This window comes from Temnothorax americanus, unplaced genomic scaffold (genome assembly GCF_048541705.1).
Source record: "Temnothorax americanus isolate GAGA-0224 unplaced genomic scaffold, ASM4854170v1 Scaffold40, whole genome shotgun sequence".
NCBI classification, from domain to species: Eukaryota; Metazoa; Arthropoda; class Insecta; order Hymenoptera; family Formicidae; genus Temnothorax; species Temnothorax americanus.
Window position 1 is genome coordinate 339,631 of NW_027509548.1, and position 10,370 is coordinate 350,000.

The 10,370-nt window shown below is 39.6% G+C and overlaps 1 protein-coding gene across 16 annotated transcripts in view; it reads right to left on the reverse strand.

Annotated features, from left to right (window-relative positions):
- LOC143902809 (protein muscleblind) overlaps window positions 1-10,370 on the reverse strand; it is a 435,206-nt gene that overhangs the window by 126,310 nt on the left and 298,526 nt on the right. The window lies entirely within an intron of this gene.

Below are 10,370 nucleotides of genomic sequence, written 5' to 3' on the forward strand. Positions count from 1 at the left end.
TTAATTAAATTACCATATCAATTTTGTATTTTTCTTATATTCGATTCCTATAATAAAGTGTTAAAAACAACTTTGTTCTATTATGTGTCCTTAAACATTTATGAGTGCTACGAATGCTAACAATCCTTTACGTTTTTTCTGTCGCATATATAAATGTACAATTAATAAAGTTATTTGTAAAAATTTTGCATATTATTTGTGAAACATGCATTGTAAAAAAAAATTACTAATATGTCGAAATAACAAAGTTGGAAGAAATGCTATTTTTTAAAGATATTATATAATTTTCCAATTATGCTATTAAAATATGATACAGTTGGCACAATCACAAAGCTCCTGTGTATATTTTATCTAAAATAAAAGTTAAAATACTAACAATAATCCCACTTCTCTCGAATATTTATTGCAATTGAGAAATCTACGAATAACAAGTGAAATATCTTTATCAAAATAAATTGATATAATATAATGAACTCGATCTTCTTAGGCAAAAAGTTTTTAATTAAACAATATAAAAAATCAAATCTTAAAAATATAGATGCAAAATAGTATAACTATAGTTATACTAACAATTAGAATCAAAAGCCATGCGATCCAAGCTTAGGTCTTTGACAGCCTTATATTAGTTTCTGTATACATATATGTCTATATATACATATAATTTTTCCAACAAATTGCGCGCCGATTATTTGTCGGACTTAAAACACAGTCATTGTCATTGTTAGAATTAAAAACCCTTCCCTCCCCGGAATTAAATCGACTCGATTTAATTATCTAAAAACTGTAAAGAAATTTATTGCGAAAAATATTACCTCAGCCAGGGTTCGAACCTGGAACCTCCCTCATTCCGTGTAGGAGGGCGTCGTACCAATTCGACCACCGAGGCATGTGGTAATATTTATCGCAATAACCGGTTAATAATAGTTAAATATTACCACATGCCTCGGTGGTCGAATTGGTACGACGCCCTACACGGAATGAGGGAGGTTCCAGGTTCGAACCCTGGCTGAGGTAATATTTTTCGCAATAAATTTCTTTACAGTTTTTAGATAATTAAATCGAGTCGATTTAATTCCGGGGAGGGAAGGGTTTTTAATTCTAACAATGACTGTGTTTTAAGTCCGACAAATAATCGGCGCGCAGTTTGTTGGAAAAATTATATGTATAATATATATAGACATATATGTATACAGAAACTAATATAAGGCTGTCAAAGACCTAAGCTTGGATCGCATGGCTTTTGATTCTAATTGTTTGTATATCGTTACGATCCTATTTCTCTTATTATTATAGTTATACTATTATATTATTATTATTTTATATATAAAAGATCAATTTTCTTTTAATTCTTGATGTATACACTTAGCATGGTTTTTATTTAGCTACTTGTACCTCTTTACTCAAACCGCCCAAGTTCAAAAAGAACTGATGTAATTCTCTGATGAAATTAAATAATTGAATATAAAAAGCTGCTGAGTCTCCGTACGAAAACCGTCGGGGCACAGACGACTCATAAGACGACGAAGCTCTATGGTATACCTGAGATGACGTCCCACATTACCGATAATACTACAAACACGCCTCCCTTAAGAGATGTCCTAAAAGTCTCGCGCAATAAAAGCCGGTACCCATAAAATATCGCCTCCGTCACCCTTCTCCAACCCTTCCCGCGCGCCGCCCACCGCCCCGTCGGTTATCCATCCGTAGTCCCCGGTCGGATAAGACGTAGGTACATAAAGTGGGTACTCCGGCGGATTGAAATATAACCCCGAATATTTCTTTTTACGCTGGCGTCCGATACGTAAACTCATGGACGACACGATACTTTCTTACGATTACACTTTGACTTTCATACGACGCCGTGTCGACGTTTGACGTAATAGGGTCGTCACGTCGCGATACTCCGCGGGGGAAGTTATTAAAAAGATATGTATGTCGTAACGCACCTACCATCGACACGCATATGACACATCGGGGGGAACTGCGAATTAATATTAATATGACCGAGGCGCCGACTCGCTGGGGAATCGAAGGAAGCGGTCTGTGAAATTTTGAGACTCCATCTCGACGATCCTAAAGCGAGAGAAAATTGCATTCCGCGCTTTTGTCAACTCCCGTATGAATCGCGGAAATCTGTCGCGCCCACGGAAGTCTTCTAATTAAAATTTCCGGCCGGTGAATTGCCCCTGCGTTTAGAATTATTAATTAATTCAAGCGAGTTCTATGTCGACTGATTGCGCGTGTGCACGCATGGAAAATATTTATGCACATTACACAATTCATTTTTTTAAATTGGTATTTTCCATCAATCCAGAATAGGTATCTGCCAAAATATTTGCAACAAAAAAAAAATAAATTATTAAAAATAGAAATAAATACTTCCATCTCTCTCAATCACATACGTCCGTTAAAAAGCAACTTATTGTTAATTATTATTCTTCCTATAAAAAGATTTTACGGTGCACATCCACGTGAACAAAGATTTTTCCCGATACGCGCATTTTCACGCATATATATACGTTACATATTCTGTCCTGAGGCAGTGGCTTCCATGGAACGGGGACATAATGCGCTCTATGAACACAATTTACAAGCGGCATATAAGAGTGAGCGGATGGGGTTCGGCTACGATTACGAAGGGCAAGTCCACCTGGGTATTACGGCAATAATCGTATAACAAAGAGCGGGGGAGCTCGAGTAGGGTCACCTGATGGTCCTTCCGGGTTGAGTATGGGTGTGGTTTGTTAGCGGCCAAGTTTTTCGACGTGTCAAGAGGGAAGTGCCGGAGGAAGCGAGAGATCGCGCGTCCGCTATATGCGAAATTTACATCACGATAAAAATGGTTAACATCGGATCTCGTAAAATCCAAAGTTAGGATATTAAATTTATGAAAAACGTAAAAATTTATATATTTTAATAAGAAGCATCCCCGAGATAAATAAATAAACCGCGGTTACGCGACATATGAATGTGACAGACAAAAAATATTAAAAGAAGAAAAAAAAACATTACAAAATCTGGTAATCCGGACTGAATAAAATATTATTTTAAACTATAATTATAAGTCACACAATTCAACAAAATATCAAGATATACACGTGCCAGTTACGCTATATATCCAAATCGGAATAAAGTAACATCAGAAAATGCGCGAGGGGCCAATTAAAAGGATCGCTTCGTATGAGGCGCGATTAATAACAGTCGTAATCATGATACAACGGCGGTGTGTTTTATCAACGCGCGATTTTCCGTGGCAAGCCGATGCAAGCAAAATATTTAGCCAGGCGCGCCCAACGCGTGAATAGAAGGAATCGGAGTCGCGCTGCTATCTATATGACGCGCATTAATTAACTTAATGAAATACGGAAACATATATATAGCATAATGATAGCGAGCGCATAAGCATAACGCAATATGTTGAACAATACCGTGCCTGGATAACTTTGCGTATGAGATTACACCTCCGTGCGCCATTTATATGAGCTTCCTCACAATCGAGCCGACGGAACAGCGAAGTTTTACCTATACTTCTCTCGGAGGGTAGGAGCTAGTACTTGTCCGAAATGGTTAATACAGCACAGGACGCGGCACTAAATATAAGCTTGATTTATCATCGAGGGGTTATTATTAAATTCGGTTAGACCGTTCTTCCGTCCAAACTAAGTTTAAATCTCTTGCTTTCTTTCTTTCTATCTCTTTCTCTCGTGCTTGTCTGGCCCGAATAAAAACGAGGATAACGACATCGGTGTGTGTGCGTGTGCGTGTGCGTGTGCGTGTGCGTGTGCGTGTGCGTGTGCGTGTGCGTGTGCGTGTGCGTGTGCGTGTGTGTGTGTGTGTGTGTGTGTGTGTGTGTGTGTGTGTGTGTGTGTGTGTGTGTGTGTGTGTGTGTGTGTGTGTAAGAGAGACAGGGGGTAGAGAGCGAGAGAGGGAAAACCAATGAGAAAGAAAACGTTCGGAAGAGTAAAGCAAGCCAACGAATTTATTAACTTTAAAAGCTGCCAGCAATGTCATCCTGTTGGAGGCGCTTTCATGGCTTTACGACCCGGTCCACCTCATCTCTCCCCAATCTATCTCACCCTTAACCTCACCGTGTAGCTTCTGATCCCCTCCCTTTGCCGTCCCGCGAGCTACGATGCGCAACTTATAATTTTCTTTGAAGCTTCGCGGCTTATCGATCGGGTTCTATGATTGGAATTTATAATAACCTTCGATCTGAGTGCCGTTTCACCGCGCGGTCGCCCGGATATAATGAGAATGACGGAAGAGGGAAGGGGTTTGCACTTTCCGGGTTTCATCATATCGTCCCGACCATCGCCGGTGAGGAGCCAATAATTGAGTCACAAAGATTTAGTTTCCTACTTTTGGTATCTTCGGTACCGCGCGCCGCGGTGAAAGAAAAATAGCAATTATGGCATTACCGCCGTCATTACGTTTCTTGATCATTGATGCTGCTTTGTGATAAATAAAATTAATTTTTGATTTCGCATATTTTAAAAACTATGGGAATGATATATATATATATATTTTTTTTTTCTTCTGGAATACTGAAATCACAGATTTAATATATAGTTTCTTTTATGTATGGAATTCATTGGTATCATTGATTAATTTGAATTTTCAATAACGACTGAACCACCAATGGTTTCATAGATTATAAAAAATATTGGATTTTATTATAAATAAATCAAGAGGGGGTAACTATGACTCTCTTAAGGTAGCCAAATGCCTCGTCATCTAATTAGTGACGCGCATGAATGGATTAACGAAATTCCCACTGTCCCTATCTACTATCTAGCGAAACCACTGCCAAGAGAACGGGCTTGGAAAAATTAGCGGGGAAAGAAGACCCTGTTGAGCTTGACTCTAGTCTGGCACTGTAATTGTTTTACCGTGAGTAAATTTTACATTCATAAAAATCAATTCACAAAAAACAAAATTTTATTCTTCATCATAAAGTAATACTGATTCTTATACAATACTGTTCTTTTTCGCCATCACATATTTTTTTTTTTTAATTTCGTTACTTTATCACATTCTTTTTCAATAAAATTTCAATTTGCTCTATTAAGTCTATCATAAAAATGTATGTACAAAATTAATACATTCTATACTAGCTAATGTATTCATCTAACAAAATCTATTCTAACAATTATGTTTATTGAAAAAGTATAATTGTATAGAATCGAAAAGTTTTCTCGTACAAAATCACGTTTGGTAAAATAGTATATCCGCTTGATAACCATTTCGTATAAAATGCAAAAACAGGGAAACCCCAGAATTGATTTGTTTCGATGAATAAGGGTAGGGTGAATTGAGCCAGTCGCGTTCCTGGAAACTAATAACACTTTACAACAACCATTTTGTTCCTTCGTCGAATAATCTTGTCGATAAATCGAAAAAACTCCTTCGTGCTTCACGGTAACAAATGGCGCATATATTTTATAGGTAATCTTTATCGTACCCTACCCTAGTATTCAAATAATATTTTGTTATTGTTTATTGTAATAATTTAAAACCCTCTTATATACTAATAAATATCCGACAACACATATTTCATGACATTAATGTTATCCTTTTTTAAATATTAATAAAATAAACTTTATGATAAATTATTATAATTATTTGACATTAACAGATATCAATAAGTCAAAATTTGCATAAATTTTTACAATGTTTATTTTTAATTTTTATTAGAGAGCTATAAAAATATATTATATAGATAGCTATTACTCTTGACAATGATGTTAATTTTTGTTACTATCTGGAAAAGTTTACGCAAGGTTATGTATTAATGTGTAAACACAAAGTCTATTTTTAATGACAATATTATCAATAATATCGCAGTCAAATTGTTCATCATATTTTTGTTCACTAAAACATTATTAGTACATCATATATATAGTCAATGATTAGTATTTACTATAAAATAATCAGTATTTGAACATCGAGATTTCTGCTCTAATTATTGATAGCCAAACGTGTGCGATGCGATAAATACTGCTATCGCACGATTATGATAAATTGTAATCTCATCGTTACCACTGACCATTTATCGAATTTCATTCCTCGCACAGATACAGTTGTAAATAATGAGCCACGAAATTTCGGTCGGAAAGATAAATTGCAGTTGTCACGCGTTGGAAGTTCGAGCGCGCCGCGCCGCACCGACTGCGGCAAGTTTACCCCGAAAAAGATTCCTAAAAGAAAATATTACGTCCGGTTGATCCCAATATTTTTCACCGCGTAAAGAAAAAATAAGTATAGAACACCAATCTAACTTATATCTATAGAGAACTACATCAAATGATAAAAAAACAGAAAAAAATTATTAAGATAAATTTAAAAACTGTGTGTGTGTGATTGAGAAATATAAATAAAATATAATCCTGGATAAATAACCAATTTTTATTTTTTATTTTAATCTCCATAGATAATCAAAAGTTTGTACGTATATAGGACCTCACAATCGGCCCAATACTGGGCCAGTATTAGTTATACTGGCCCAGTATTGGGCCGATTGCAAAATCCTATATGGGGTATATATCCTATGGGGGGTATATATATATATATATAACCATTGTTTTTATAAATTTATATATACGAAATAAATCAATTTCATTCGCATTACTGACAAAGTTTGAAGCCAAAAGTATTTCATTGTTCCACATTCAAAGCTATTGCCAAATTTGCAATTAAATGTTTCCAGTAACCACAAAATACACCGTGTTAATGCCTTGTTGTTGACACTATACCGAGTTAATTGCTTCATTATCTCATTTCCCCCGCGTAAAATATTTTACAATAATGATTACGGAAATTTCCGTATGTGTGGCGCTAATTAAACCAGATTAATTCCCGGCGCGAACATAATACGTCAAACTATTGGGGTTTTTGTCGTATTAGAAAAAATAAGAAATGGGAAAGGTGGCGGAATGGCGTTTTGCAAATTTCGTGTTTAAAGTTTTCCCGAATCCGGTGGCTAACTATTCAGTACGACGTGGCGCGATGTTTCACACAAGACGAATTGCAGTTGTTACGTGGCCAAAGTTCCTGCAGAGAGAGAGAGAGAGAGAGAGAGAGAGAGAGAGAGAGAGAGAGAGAGAGAGAGAGAGAGAGAGAGAGAGAGAGAGAGAGAGAGAGAGAGAGAGAGAGAGAGAGAGAGAGAGAGAGAGAGAGAGAGAGAGCGGACGACCGCGGTCAGCCGCACTGGAAAATGAATCCTCCAGGAATATATTACACCTACCTGTTCTAGCCGCCGCTACAAGCACTAAAATCCCACAGCAAGCTGTTAAGAAAGCCACGATAAAAAGTGCCGGTCACGAGACGCAACGTACAAAGGATTGTGACTTACTGCGCGGGAGAGATGTAACGCAAGAACATCAAATTTTTCAGTAGAAATGAAAAACGCAAAATTCTCACAAACAATTCTACAATCAAAAACTGCAAAATTGAAGTTGAAATCGCGAGACGCGGAAAAACACCGGACAAATTTGCACCGAAAAACGCCGTGCTAATGTGACTTCAAAAACACGTGTCTTAACCTCGAAAACATCTGGCAATAGAGACGCGATTTCAGTTCGATGGTATAGACGCGCGCCATCCGGTGGTCGCCGCAAGCAATGTGTTTTTGCCTGCTTCGTAGCCGAGCGTTTCGTCGGGCGCGAGTCTTTCCGTGTAGAAGTATCTCGATCAAAACATCAAGTTGGCTTATAATGTATGACACGTGCAACATTGCGGACGCAAGATGAATTGCGGCGGTTGAGTGATAATTTCGTATCGTAACATAAATGTTAATGCAAACGCGTGACACCCGGGTGTCTGGCACGAATCTCGAGACGGGCACGGTCAGCGCAGCAAAACAATGGCTGCGGGGATTCGTTTGCTAGACTTCCGAATTCAAGAATAATGGCCTCGTGAACGGTGCTTCACACAAGACGAATTGCAGATGTCACGCCGCCGAGGTTCCGGCGCAGCGCGGCGCAACGGCTCCACGGTCAACGGCGCTCGAAAATGAATCCTCGAGGAAGATATTATATCCGCCTGATCCCGATCCATTCCGGCGGACAAGAGAATGATGTAAGGAGGCACAAGGGGTTGCCGGTGTGTGCCGTCACGAGGAGCGAGAAGGACGGAGAGACGCGCGGGTGAGGGCTGGGAAGAGGCCGGCTTTACGGGGATACCGAGTAAATGCCCCATGAATGAACGATGAGCCTTGGGGCCGACCGTCCTACCCCCCCGTCTTTGCCCCCGCGCTTGCCCCTATTGCTACTCCTGTACGTTCGTCACCCCTTGCGAATTCGAATCGGATTTCAAGTCGGTGTCTCGTGCGCGCTCCGTAGAATTGCGATTAGAATCGTCGTAGGACCGGATCCATATTACATTCTCGCGAAGACGACACTTCCTCTCCCCCCTCCTCTCACCTACAACGTCTCGCGGGCCGTAATGAGATTAATGCAAGGAAACGAAAATAGATGCGTGAGCAAACGAGAGGAGAGCCCGAGTAAGGTGACACCGCTAGGCTCGATGTCACGGGAGTCCTCGATCTTCATGGCATAGGATTAACGGCGGAAAAAGTAAATGTACGCAGGATTTACTAAAGACGAGAGCTTGGGAGCTAATGTGTAAATATTCGACGCGCGACTCGATTAAATGTTTCGCCAACATATTGTTTCGACTCGCGGCACCGCGGTTCATAACGCTTCGCTATTAATATTAATCCGCTCGTTCCACGACAGACAATATACAAATAAATATCATAATATATAAGTGACATTATAAATTGTAATATCGCGATTATACAGACAGGTTCGTGTAAATATTTTAAATTGTATGGAATCGACAAAAGCGCGCTCGTCGCGCTTTTGCGAATCGTCGACAGATTGCGAGGTCAAGTCCGACAGCTTTACCGAAGTGAAGCGTGATGTTTAATTGAGAGCGACTTTTTCCATCTTCCGCCGTCCGCGTCGGTATGGAATGCCCGCTATTCCTTCCATTACAGCGCCGGGGAGTAAGTGGCAATGTAAAACGTAAGGCTCGATAGCGCCTAAATAATTCAGAAGTCAACGAGACGTTGCACTTCCGTTATTGAAGCAACAAATCTGCGACGCATTAGCAAACAGAAATAGACTTTTACGGGCCGTTGGTTCTTTTGGAGCGTGCGGAGGAAAAACTTTTTGTCCATTTCCGAGATTTTAAAAATACAAATCAAGTAAGGAAAACGCCACTCAGCAAACATTACAATGCCGTTAATGCTGGCACTCGCATAAAATAGTCAGCAACCTAAGTAATTGCATCGATGTTTATGCTGACTCTTGCATTAAAAAAAAGTAAAATTTAATTCAAACCTATTAATTTAAATTGAAAAAAAGTGTTCAGAATTCAGACATTTTTTTACGTATGTTTTTCCATAAAGATTTTTAATCTTCCTCGGATTCTTTTAATTATACCGGTTATTTGAAGTCCAGAGCAAAATTAACATCGCAAACTTTTTTTGATAATGATGAACCGTCTTAAGAGCACAGAAACAATTACGTCGTACCAGCAAAATTACCTCGTACGTGAGACATTGCCTCGCGTAATGTAACACGAATTACAGGAAACGGGATTAAATTGAAAGAAATAGTCGGGGATCGGCTTTACGCGTCAATCCCCATTAAACTTCAATTCCCCTACGAGCGCGCGAGGTGAGTCCAAGCCCATAAAAATACAAAGTGAGCAGAGCGAACGTGAGGCAAGCAAAAGGGGAGACACTGAGTACAAGAAGAATAAGAAAAATAGATCACGAAAATCACTGCGATGGTAGCATTGTGTCAGTGGTGCCGGCTGGAATACGTTACTCCGGCGATTGACAGATTCTGCTGACTGATAACTCGAAGCGTCGGCTGGCTGGGATTATTTCCAGAGAACTGCGAAAGGCAACCTGGGAGTGCGGAAGGAGAGGGAATAGAGAAAAAGAGAGGGAAAGAAAGAGAAGGCGCGGGTATAGCTAAGGAAGTAAGGGATGAGGAACGATTGACGCATGAAAGATTCATGGCCTGCACCGATGGCCACATCAGAAATGCCACGAGGCGAGTCTCCGGCTCGATTCTCCTTTTCTCGAAGCTGCCGAAAGGTATCTCGAATTGCCGGCCCAGTCGCTTTTACTCGCTACCTCGCTTAAACGTCCTGGGCCCGTTAAATCCGTTTAGGTAATCGTGCCGCGTCGTCGTTGGCTGATTAGCTGTCCGGAAACGAAAATCGCAGCGGAAAGAAGGGAGCAAGAGAAAAAAAGAGAGAAAAAGAGAGAGAGAAAAAGAAAGAAAAAGCTAAAGAGGAAAAATTCGGCGAAAGGAATCAAGACGTCTCTCTTTGCTCGTGGCCTCTTATCGTAG